We start from the raw sequence: 13,215 nt of genomic DNA, 5'->3' as shown, positions 1-13,215 counted from the left end.
CTGCGGCGCGCGGAGCTCCGGCTCCGACGGGCACATTGCGCACGGAGCCTCCTGGTGGAGGTGCATGTTGCGCAACCTCACCGCCTGGACGCGCACACCGAGCAGCGCGCGCGCAGAAAGTGGGAGGAAAATGACTCGGTGCATGTTAATGGGTGCAGTAATGAGACCAACCCTCCTGTTGTAATTGTTAGTCATCCATGTCTCCTCCCTCCCTCCCCCACCGGGCTTCCATCCTCCCGCAGCTCTGCTGTTTGTTCAGCATGGAGAGAGTCCAGTTGTTTTGCATTGTCTTTAACTCCACAGATAAAGGGGGGGGGGGGGGGGGGGGATCTGTCCACGCACTTAATTCTCATTGACAGCCACATTAGAGCAGCCTCTAACCTGCCCCCCCCCCCCCACCCTGACACCCTGTCACACAGCCTCACACACCACAGCACCTGCAGGAGGCTAACACTCCCATATCTTTGTGTCTGTTTCTCCTCCACACACACACACACACACACACACACACACACACACACACACACACACACACACACACACACACACACACACACTTTGCATTCATCACTCACTCCAGGCTTATTTGTATTTGACCCCTTCTTTTCGCACCATCCTCCTTCCACCTGACAGCGGAGCGGCTGCTGTTCTCAGGAGGCGGTTCAGCTCCACATACCTACTATCCACTTACCCCACAGAGGGCTGTTCAGGATGACTGGCTGGGGATGAAGGCAGAATGGATTGTGTGCATTTGTGATTGTGCATGAGGAAAGCCGGGCGGAGAGGCGGCTGATGGCAGAGAGCAGGGAGGAAAAGCAGAGCAGGGGAGGCGAGAGAAATGAGCTGAGGAGATATCTGTGAGAGATGAGGTGAGGGGAGGGAGGTGACGTGTGTCTCTTTAAGTGATGGTAGGAACTCTGCACAGTGGAACCTCACATGTCTAAGTTTATGGGAGAAACTCTGCGTGTGTTACGTGGTGTTTAGCGTGCGTGGCAGGCTTTGCAGGTGATGTCGTAGATAAACAAGGTGGAATTAGGCATGACTGGTGAGGTGGCATCAGCGCGGCAGATTGCAGACCTACACACAGCGGCCTGAACAGATTGACTGTGATGAGTGGATCTGGGTGAAGAAGAAGGAAAAAAAACAGCAGAGAAGAAGATTAGAGTCATTATTTCATGTCAAAGGAAGAGAGATGGAGAAGAAAAGCATCTCGTTTGGAAGTGACGGTGTCCTGGACAGCTTTCCATGCCAGGCAGCTTCTCGGTGTGTGTCGGAGGGCGTAGACTGGAATCACGTAGAAAAACACACAATGGCTCCGATGTGTCTTCTTAAACAGGAGATACATGACTCTAATGGAAGAAGGAGGGATACGAGATCAATGAGTGTGAGCGGGGTGTGTGTGTGTGTTTGCTTCCTGTCGCTATGACCAAACCACAGCTGGATGGAGGTCATGACCTGTGGTAAGAAAGGGTGAAACATGTGATACCTTGTTGATGGTGTGTGGCTGCCTGGATCACATCCACTGAGTTTACATCTCTGGGAATAAAATAAACGTGTGTGTGTGTGTGTGTGTGTGTGTGTGTATCTCTGTCATCATCAGCAGAACACATGCAAGAATCACGCTTATTATGTGTATGGACCGTTTACACACACCTCTCTCCAGAAAGTTCAAGCCGAGTCGATCAAACTCTGAAAGAAAAGTGAAAGTTTCAAACTTTTTCTCTGGACATCAGTTATTTTCTGTCTGTCTGTCCAGACAGGAGACGTGTCATGCTGCCGTTTCACAGCTGTGTGGGTGTTCCTCACTCTGCTTCCTCAGTCCGACAGTCAGTGACAGCGCAGGCTTGGTTTCCTCCCCGCGTGGCGCCGCAACGCCATCTAACAAGTCCTGCTCTGTCTGCGCTCCCACACCTCCACATGCCCGTTTCCCAGAGAGGAGAGAGAAATTTAAAGTTGCTGCTTCAGAGTGTTGAGAGGATCCTTTGGGACCAAGGCATTGTTTGGCATTTTTATTGATGTGAAATTTGAGTTGTTTTCAGACCAAAGGGACTTTAAAAGTCTCGTTATCATTTTGCAGAAACTAAAAATGGTGAAAAAGGGGATTTTCTTTTATTTTGACTACAACAAATCTCCTCTAGTGGAGGTAAAGATTATAACGGAACAGGCACAGCTCCTTTCCACGGTGCTCCATCATTCTGCTGCTTCCACTCATGCATTCACATCTGAGTGTTGTGCTCCCTTCTCCGTCCCTTCAGCAGCTGGCAGATGTGCTGGTAGCTGTGTGTGAAAGGGAGTGTGTGTGTCAGCTGGGTTATGAAGAGCTCCTGCGTGTTGTGCCTTGTGTGGGTCCACTGTGAAGGCAACGGCGGTCATCCCAGCAGCTTTTAGAATGCTGCCGCTCATGAACAGGGAAGAAGTTTTACGCCGATGGGATGCAGGATGCAGAGTAGCAGCGAAGGAGAGGAGAGATGGAGGATTCAGATAATCATGAGGAAAAAAGATGAAACAGAGAAGAAGGAAGGAAGCCAGGGTGCCATGTTGATGTCTGCTGGATGAAGAGCTGCACGCGATGACTGTGTTACAGAAAAGCTCCAACAGAGGAGGCAAAAAGGTAGACAGAGCTACGACAAAGTCAGTGTGTGTAAATGTGTGTGTGTGTGTGATGTGGAGATGAAAATAGCGTGCAGGCAGCGGTTAAAGGCCCCTCCTGGTTGCTCACTGACTTCAGTCCCCGTCGGACAACGGTCCCTCAGGGGGGGCTTCTCTGATGAGGATGAATGATTGTGGTGTGTGTGTGTGTGTGTGTGTGTGAGACATGGACTGCATACATGACATGACTGTGTTTTACCGTACACCTCCCATCAGTGTGAATGGGCAGAAATCAGATCCACCAGTAAACTCTCATAATTTCTTCTCCTCTTTTAAGAAATTTCTACTTCCGTAGAAAAGAAAACTCATTTAGGAGGTTTTTTGGTGAACCGGTGTGTGCGTGTGTGTGTGTGTGTGTGTGTGTGTGTGTGTGTGTGTGTGTGGGGAGGACGTCTCCATCCGCAGCTGGTGTGAAAATGTTTCCGTGTCAGCAGATCCGTTTCTGATAAGAGTTCTTCATCCCTGCATGGAATTGCTTTGTAAGAGTGTGTGAGGTTAGAGGCCCAGCCTGTCTGCGGGGAGCAGAGTGATGGTGTCACGCTCCGCAGACTCACAGACAAATTAATTCACTTATTGACACTGCTGACACGTCTCAGTGACTTTGTAAAATGAACAATTGATCAGGCTTCCTCTCTTTGCTCTCTCACACTCTATTTTCCTGACTTCTTCTCAGCAGACCTTTCCTCCACTTCTTTCAGCTGTCTTCTCCCTGTCTTCACACACACACACACACACACACACACACACACACACACACACACACACACACACACATATATATATATATATATATATATCTATACATATATATATATATGACAGGTGTAGCATGTAAGGCATGTAACTCTAAGTTCGTCATTGGGAGATGCATGTCTGCATATATTAGTGTGAGTGTGTGTGTGCTGAATGTGGATAAACAGGATAAAACAGAAAATGTGTGTGTGTGTGTGTGTGTGTAAGAGAAGCAGAACTTAATGATCCTACATGAGCATTAAAGCATTGAAGACTGTAACTTAGTTGTAACTGTTATTCTGGGCTGTAAATGAATCACATGAAGGTTTATTCTGGACTCGTCTTCTCGCCTCACTCCATAATGCTGACCGAACTCCAAAATTACCATTTTCAATGTTGCTGCTGACTTCTTGGCATCCCGCTCAAAATAACACGTAGCAGTTACCATAAATTGGCCTAGTAGCTGTCAGACATGCTCACAAGCTGACACCGACTCTGCAGCAGTCATAGCTGATGGCTGCTCTGCACATTCGCAGCAAAATGAACATTTCATGATGACAGGATGCTTTTCTCTGGGTCAGAGGAGCCGCTACAACCACATGGGAAACGAAAGCTCAAAGAGAATCAAAGCAGGCCTCATCAAGGTTTTTTACTTTCCATTCATCATAATTTGGACACAAAACAACCGAGCAAACTCCTTCCAGAGACCCCGGTTTGCTTTTGTCCAGGGCAGACGCTGCCGTGCACACTTTGTTCCTGACTGCTTCTTTTGCTTACTCTCTGTACAGACAGATCCGTTGCTGGGTCTGTAGAAACATCTTTCATCACCAGGTTAGGTTGTGCTGCCTCTCTTGTGCCCTGCTGCGGTTCAGTTCCCTCTTCAGTATGTTCTGATTCTGATCCCCGCTCAGGTCGGAAGGGCAGAGAAAGCCTGCAGATAGGAGGGAGAGTTGGTGAAAAGAACTCCTGCACAGTGAATGAAGAAAGAGATGAAAGATGGAGAGAAAAACTGCTCTTCTGTTCCTGATACTAAGTCAAATCCATGCTTGAATGTGTGCGTGTGCAGGTGTGTGGAAGAGCTGGTAAATACAGATGCAGCAGAAAGTGTGCGTCTCCACATTGTAAATGTCAGCGTTCACCTTTTATTTTCTATTTTTTGCATCTGAAAGACGAGTTCTAGTTAGGAAGAATAAAAGAAGCGACGGCAGGAGAGAAGCATCAATATCACTGATTGTCCTGAGTAGAGAGGAGAAGAAAACCCAGAGAGATGTGGGCGGTGGTGTGTCATCTAAAAGTGTCTCCTGTCCGTTCCACCTTCCCATCCATCTTCCAGCTCTGAGGGATGCTGACTTTTAATGGCTCCTCATTGCTTTATTAGAGATTTACGGTCCGGCCCGTGCTTCTGTCTGTCAGCTGACTTCTCTGTTACGTGTCTGCCCAAGCTGGCTTTAAACGACTGACTTTAAAATAAGAAGCGAGGAACTTGTTGTGTGAGTGGACAAATGTTTATTAGCCTGTTAGTGTCTGAACATTTTCCCTCTTCATGAAACATCCCCCCTCCACATCTTAAAACACTTTAACGAGACATGTTTGCATTGTGGGAAAGAGACGGACACATTCAGCAAAGCTCAGCCATGAATCAGGATTGGTCTGCAGAAATGTGTGTGTTTATTAACACACATGGGACAGAACAATAAGGTGTGTGTCTCTGTGAATGGAGGCTGCTGATGTGTTTGTAGCTGGCTGCAGAGGTGAGTCCAGAACCCTGGGAGCGTCTGGTCGTCCGCTTCGACACGTGAAACACACAACTTCTGACTTTTATCCACACTAAGGACGGGAAGAGAAAAGGAGCAGATGTAGTGTGGAAGAAGCAGTGTGTGTGTGTGTGTGTGTGTGTGAGTGTGTGTGTGTGTGTGTGTGTGTGTAAAGAAAATTAGACAGAAGACAAAAAGCAACCTTGAAAAACTCCAAAGAATAGACACAAAAATAGATTAATTTTCTACCGTATTGAACATACCCCCCCTTACTCTCTGTGCTCTCAAACACACACACACACACACACACACACACACACACACACACACACACACACACACACACACACACACACACACACACATGTCTCGGTCACTGGATCCTGAGACAATGGCATGGGCAACAAGGTGGGATTTAGACTTAAGTGCAGACAGATCAATGGAGCTGTAATGGTACCTGAGTGCCAAGGCCATTCTGTGAAGCGAGGAGTCAATACCACGGTCAGGTAATGCTCCTCAATTCAGACTTTCACTCACAACTCTCCTTCCTCCCTTTCTCCCACTTGGCCATTTAAGCAAACAGAGCATTTTTCACTTATTTGCCTGTCATGAGTTTCTCACCTGCCAACCATGGAAAATAGTAGGAATTATGTTATAAAACGTTTTCATGTGATTTTAATTATAATTATTTTAATAATATCGCCTTAATTTATTAAGCAAAAAGTCTTTGGATTTGATCATGATTTGCATCAGACTGAAAACAGTTTCAGAAGAGAAGCAGTGAACACATGCAGCATGTGGAGGGATGAATGATGCACAGAGATACAAGGAGGAAAAGCAACATGCAGAACATGAAAATTACAGAGCAGAGTAAGAAGCTTAGAAATCCTGCAGTTTGCATATTACACCTGTGTAATTCAGTGCGTTTATTTACATCCACACACACACGCCGGTGACCCCTGGTCAGCGGATCATTCAGAGCAACATGCTGTCATGCTAATATGTACAAACCAGCAGAAATCTGAAACGCTTCACATGAGATTCCTCTGGGCTTTGCGTATTCGCCCGATTCCATTTTCAATATCTTTCCGCCTTCAGAGAAGCACTTTGTTTTGCACTGATATGCTGTTTGTCTGCTTGGTCTGCGTCGGAGACACGCAGCATGTAGCCTTCCATCTTATTCTCCTTTTCTCTTTCATTTTACCCCCCACACACACACACCTACACACACATCATAAATCATAGTCATAAATGTATGATTTGATGATTTTGCTTTAATAAATTTAAAGTTCTACACATATTGAACCACCATTGTTCCAAAACAGAAGTATTGATGGATTTTAACACTTGAGGGGTAAAAAACAAATAAAACTGCACTTTTTACCCTTCAGTACCAAAATGCTCCTGCTCATGAAAGTCTCATAAAAATGTAAAATGTCTTTTTTTTCCCCTCTCTAATGTGAGATTTTTTTTTTTATCAACCTCAGACCTAACCTCTGATATAAAAATGTCATTTAAAATGTTTTATATTTTCCAGATTGTTTTATAAGAAAATGCAATAAATATATAATGATTATTGTGTTTTAAAAACATATATCTACAATGAGAGTTAATGGGACAAATCAGGCCCGTGTGTTTTGCTTGTCTTCTGTATAAAAGACACATTCTGGTCAGGTTTCATACCATTAACCTTTAAACTGAAGAAGATATGAAGAGAGAAAACATGAAATAAGCAGGAATCAACTAAACATTTGAGCCTTTAAAGGACAATTTTTACAAAGTTCTGAGAAAAAAGAAGAAAAAATCCAGGTGAACATTAAAAATTTAATATTATTTAATATAATACGCTGCAGTCTCCACCACAATGTGCCTCAGCTGTTATAGTTCACGTTGCAGCAGGAAGCAGTTTCATAGCCACAGATTATGGATATTTAAGAATCAAAGTAATCAACCAGAAGACGCAAGCGGAGACAAGGGGGGTTACAGCTTCTTCAGCGGCCAGTTGTCCAGCTGCTTTCTGAGCTAAGCATAAAAAACAATCTGGTACTTTTGTCCACATATTTTTTACCAGTTGTGTGTTTTCCTGCGAGGCTGAAGCAGTGCAGGGTTTGACGGACATGCAGGATGGTCAGCTTGGAGCTGCTGCTTCAGTTAGAGCAAACATATGGCATTAATTGTGTTATATTCAGATGAGAAGCTCAACAGATTGGGAATATCAGTCATTGTTTGTAGCTTTTAAAGATCGTGAAACAGACAGAGATCCCAGTGTTTCCATCAGCAGACTGCCTGGTGATCAGCTCTTTTCCATGCTAAACAGGCGACACCGAGGTTATCGAGTAAACGTGCGCTTGCTATTCCTGGCAGTCCTGCTGAACGGGAACTTCCTGACAAATGATCTGATCTCTGAGTGACAAACAGCGCTGTGCCAGCGGCGCCACATCACGCTGGAAGTGCTTTATTTCTGACGCCTGCTTCTTGCAGATGAGGTCAGAGATTGTGTGCAGGGGAGTGATTTAGCAAATTCATGTGTGTGATGCTGCGGGGATGCTCGCAGAGGGCCGGCAGATGATGCTGTTTGGATGCAAGGCACACAGTCATATATATTTGTGGTGGAGGTGGGATCGCCTTGATGCATGCCAATGTGCCCCCGTGTCTGTCCTGGTGGGTGGGTGGGGGCACGTAGAAGGAGAGAGCATCCTAGGAAAGGTGTTGCTTGATGCTCTCAGATAATCTTGAGCATGCATGTGCTCTACTTACTAACATATGTCTGTGTGTGTGTGTGTGTGTGTGTGTGTGTGTGTGTGTGAAAGTATTCTTTTGCTGCTAATTTCAACAACTCCATGTGGGCATGATGGCCAGCTGAGCCCTCCATGCACCCCCCCAGCTGACATAATGCATCCAAGGAGCATTTTGGCCACTTGCATCTTTTGTACTGAAGTGTTTTGTGTGTGTGTATGTGTGTGTGAGAGAGATTGTATCTCTGGACACAAACAAAGATTAAAATTCTCTTTTTGTAATTATTTTCACAAATTCATCCATCTTTTATCTTCCTGCCGTCGGTACGAGACCCGGTAAAGGTGACAACATGTCTGACTGATGGGATGCTTTTTCCCCAGAGTCCCGGTGAGCTGCATCAAGGGACCACATACACCCTCACCCACCCAACCACACATGCACACAAACACACACACATGCACAACTGTGCTCTTTTAATGAGTGTATCAGAGAACAAAGCTGATAAAAATGCATGCCATGGCTCAGCCTTTAAAAAGGGAATAAGAAATAGGCTTCTGTGTAGCCATGCAGCATGCCTAATCGCTTCTCACAGCACTTGCACCTTGCATACTCTTACATACTGTAGTAGGATAAAACACGCACACCTCTGACACACAAATGTGCAAATCTGCACCTTGCACAGACACTTCAAAACACACATGCCATCTAAGACACACAAACACATGAATATTTCATGTATCAGCCGTGGTGCTACCGTCAGTCTGCAGAGGCACGTCTGAATATTCCCAAACACACACCAAGATTTAAATAAACTTTTATAATTAACAGACTTTATGGAAAATCTCTGCATTGCTGTAACCATCAGAAGGATTCAGCATGTCAGTAGATAAAAAACAACACCTATTAACTTCATGCCACTTTAGTTTCCCTTTTTCTTCTTGCCTGGTGAAAATCTGGCTTCTGTGAAACCAGAAAACCAAACACACACACACACACACACACACACACACACACACACACACACACACACACACACACACACACACACACACACACACACACACACACACACACACATCTCCTGAAGTGTCTTGTGGACGTCTGCTGTTCGCTTCTTGCCCACAGGGGGGCAGTGGCGCTGCACACATGGCTGCAGAGACGCGCGAGCCTTGCTGGGAGTTCCTACCTTCTCTGGAAGTTTCAGCAGATTAGCAGACAGAGCTGCATATCAATGACTTGTGATGAATAATGAAGGTTTGAAGAGGGGAGAACATTTTGTTATTAAAGCGTATCTGTTGTCTTTAATTTTGACTGCAGAGTTTTTCTCTTTGTGAGAAGAAGTGTGTGTGTTGACACTATTACAGCAGGGTGGTAATTGACTTTGTGTGTGTGAGTGTGTGTGTGTTTATGAAAGTGTGCAGGAGCATCAGAAGCTGTCACTCAGCTGTAATTAGAAGCAGTCTCTCCTGCTGTCCTCTGATAGGCTTTCAATTTACTCTGCAAACACTGTGCAAACGCAGTGTGTGTGTGCGTGTGTGTGTTGGGGCACAACTTGTTTGATCAGCTGGTTAATGTTTTAGTTAATAGGCGACTCCACAGATTTCTTTTATGTGCACCCATTTTGGAATCAGTTAAAATTTTACTTGTCATGCACACTGTGCTGTGAGTCCATCTGTGTGTGTGTTTGTGTGTGTGTGCGCACATGATTGAGTGTTAGAGTGTTTGTAAGGGAGAGAGAGCTGTGTGTGATGTCTGTAGTGGGGATCACTTTCAGCCTGGGGGTAGGTGAACCTAGTGTAAACAATGGATCTGACAGAATCTAGGCCTTCACATCTCCAGCCCTGGTGTGTGTGTGTGTGTGTGTGTGTGTGAGTAGACCTTCATATAAGGCCAGTGAAGGCCACTGAGGAACCCGGGAGCAGACTGGCCTCTCTTACGGTGTCTTTGTTCCTCCTTTCTCCAGAGGCTTCGTCTGTTTGAGGAGAGGAAGAGGAGAGGCAGGAGGAAGAGGAGGCCGACTTGAGGTGCGAGCGAGTGCAACCATGGCGTGTATGCCATGAGCACGTGCACCGAGGAAAAGAAACCAAAGGAGACAGAGAAGAGCAACAGGTGAGATGCCATCATGCAGCAACGTGTTTTATCAGGAGTTTATCGTTTCCATCACAGTTTGGTGTGAAAATGTTCTCAGACACGTTTCCAGAAGAAATGTTTTCGTCCTGAAGAGAAGACTCGGAGAAGAGTCTCGGACAAATATAAACAATTTATTCATCATTTCAGTTGAAAAGTGATTCTTATTTGACTGCTGGTTTGTTGCAGTTTTGTTTGTTTTTTCTTTGTCATGAAAAACATTCAGAATGAGAAGCGATACCTGAATGGTTGGTGATGGTTGGTGATGGATGATGATGGTTGGTGATGGTTGGTGATGGATGGTGACAGATGATGATGGTTGGTGATGGTTGGTGATGCTTGGTGATGGATGGTGATGGTTGGTGATGGTTGGTGATGCTTGGTGATGGATGGTGATGGTTGGTGATGGATGGTGATGGTTGGTGATGGTTGGTGATGGATGGTGATGGTTGGTGATGGTTGGTGATGGATGGTGATGGATGGTGATGGTTGGTGACGGATGGTGATGGATGGTGATGGTTGGTGATGGTTGGTGATGGATGGTGATGGATGGTGATGGTTGGTGACGGATGATGATGGTTGGTGATGGTTGGTGATGCTTGGTGATGGATGGTGATGGTTGGTGATGGTTGGTGATGCTTGGTGATGGATGGTGACGGTTGGTGATGGATGGTGACGGTTGGTGATGGATGATGATGGTTGGTGATGGTTGGTGATGCTTGGTGATGGTTGGTGATGGTTGGTGATGGATGGTGACGGTTGGTGACGGATGATGATGGTTGGTGATGGTTGGTGATGCTTGGTGATGGTTGGTGATGGATGGTGATGGTTGGTGATGGATGGTGATGGTTGGTGATGGATGGTGATGGTTGGTGATGGTTGGTGATGGTTGGAGATGGATGGTGATGGTTGGTGATGGTTGGTGATGGATGGTGATGGTTGGTGATGGATGGTGATGGTTGGTGATGGTTGGTGATGGTTGGTGATGGATGGTGATGGTTGGTGATGGATGGTGATGGTTGGTGATGGTTGGTGATGGTTGGTGATGGATGGTGATGGTTGGTGATGGTTGGTGATGGATGGTGATGGTTGGTGATGGATGGTGATGGTTGGTGATGGATGGTGATGGTTGGTGATGGTTGGTGATGGTTGGTGATGGATGGTGATGGTTGGTGATGGATGGTGATGGTTGGTGATGGATGGTGATGGATGGTGATGGTTGGTGATGGTTGGTGATGGATGGTGATGGTTGTTGATGGATGGTGATGGATGGTGATGGTTGGGAGTTGATGGGACTGGCTGCAGCCTCTCTGCCGGAACAGCATAAAGAGGATGTGGGAAATGGATAAGTGGCGGGATTAGTTGTAATCCATAAGCATCCATCCATCCATCCATCCATCCATCTTCTGCCGCTTATCCGGGGTCGGGTCGCGGGGGCAGCAGCCTAAGCAGGGAAGCCCAGACTTCCCTCTCCCCAGCCACATTTGCCAACTCTGCGGGGGGGATCCCGAGGCGTTCCCAGGCCAGCCGAGAGATGTAATCCCTCCAGCGTGTCCTGGGTCTTCCCCGGGGTCTCCTCCCCGAGGGACGTGCCTGGAACACCTCACCAGGGAGGCGTCCAGGAGGCATCCTGACCAGATGCCCGAGCCACCTCAACTGGTTCCTCTCGATGCGAAGGAGCAGCGGCTCTACTCTGAGCCCCTCCCGGATGACTGAGCTCCTCACCCTGTCTCTAAGGGAGAGCCCGGCCACCCTGCGGAGGAAACCCATTTCAGCCGCCTGTATACGAGATCTTCGGTCACGACCCACAGCTCATGACCATAGGTGAGGGTAGGAACGCAGATCGACTGATAAATCGAGAGCTTAGCCTTCTGGCTCAGCTCCTTCTTCACCACGACAGACCGGCGCAGAGCCCGCATTACGGGCTAAGCGGCATGCGGCTTCGGCCGTTGCCGAGGCAAAAACTCGGGCATGGGAGGAGTTCGGCGAGGCCATGGAGAAAGACTTCCGGACGGCTTCGAGGAGATTCTGGTCCACCATCCGGCGGCTCAGGGGGGGGGGGAAGCAGTGCTCCATCAATACTGTGTACAGTGGAGGTGGAGAGCTGCTGACCTCAACTCAGGACGTTGTGGGTCGGTGGAGGGAATACTTCGAAGACCTCCTCAATCCTACCAACACGGCTTCCCATGAGGGAGCAGAGCTGGTGGACTCAGGGGTGGACTCTCCTATCTCTGGGGCTGAAGTCACTGAGGTGGTCAAAAAGCTCCTTGGCGGCAAGGCCCCGGGGGTGGATGAGATCCGCCCGGAGTTCCTTAAGGCTCTGGATGCTATGGGGCTGTCCTGGCTGACACGCCTCTGCAGCATTGCGTGGACATCGGGGGCAGTACCTCTGGATTGGCAGACTGGGGTGGTGGTCCCCCTTTTTAAGAAGGGGGACCGGAGGGTGTGTTCCAATTACAGGGGAATCACACTCCTCAGCCTCCCTGGTAAGGTCTATTCAGGGGTCCTGGAGAGGAGGGTCCGCCGGATAGTCGAATCCCGGATTGAGGAGGAGCAGTGTGGTTTTCGTCCTGGTCGCGGAACAGTGGACCAGCTCTATACCCTCTCTGGGGTCCTGGAGGGGGCATGGGAGTTTGCCCAACCAGTCTACATGTGCTTTGTGGACCTGGAGAAGGCATTCGACCGTGTCCCCCGGGGGCTCCTGTGGGGGGTACTCCGGGAGTATGGGGTACCGGACCCCCTTGTACGAGCTGTCCGGTCCCTGTACGACAGGTGTCAGAGCTTGGTCCGCATTGCCGGTAGTAAGTCGGATTCGTTTCCGGTGAGGGTTGGACTCCGCCAAGGCTGCCCTTTATCACCGATTCTGTTCATAACTTATATGGACAGAATTTCTAGGCGCAGCCGAGGTGTTGAGGGGATCCGGCTTGGTGGCCTCAGGATTGGGTCCCTGCTTTTTGCGGATGACGTGGTCCTGTTGGCTTCATCTGGTCGTGATCTCCAGCTCTCGCTTGAGCGATTCGCGGCCGAGTGTGAAGCGGCTGGTATGAGAATCAGCACCTCAAAATCTGAGACCATGGTCCTCAGCCGGAATAGGGTGGATTGCCCTCTCCGGGTCGGGAGTCAGGTCCTGCCTCAAGTGGAGGAGTTTAAATATCTCGGGGTCTTGTTCACGAGTGAGGGAAGGATGGAGCGTGAGATCGACAGACCATAAGCATAT

The sequence above is a fragment of the Telmatherina bonti genome (genome assembly GCF_933228915.1).
Source record: "Telmatherina bonti genome assembly, chromosome: 6".
NCBI lineage: Eukaryota > Metazoa > Chordata > Actinopteri > Atheriniformes > Telmatherinidae > Telmatherina > Telmatherina bonti.
This window is presented reverse-complemented; position numbering follows the sequence as displayed.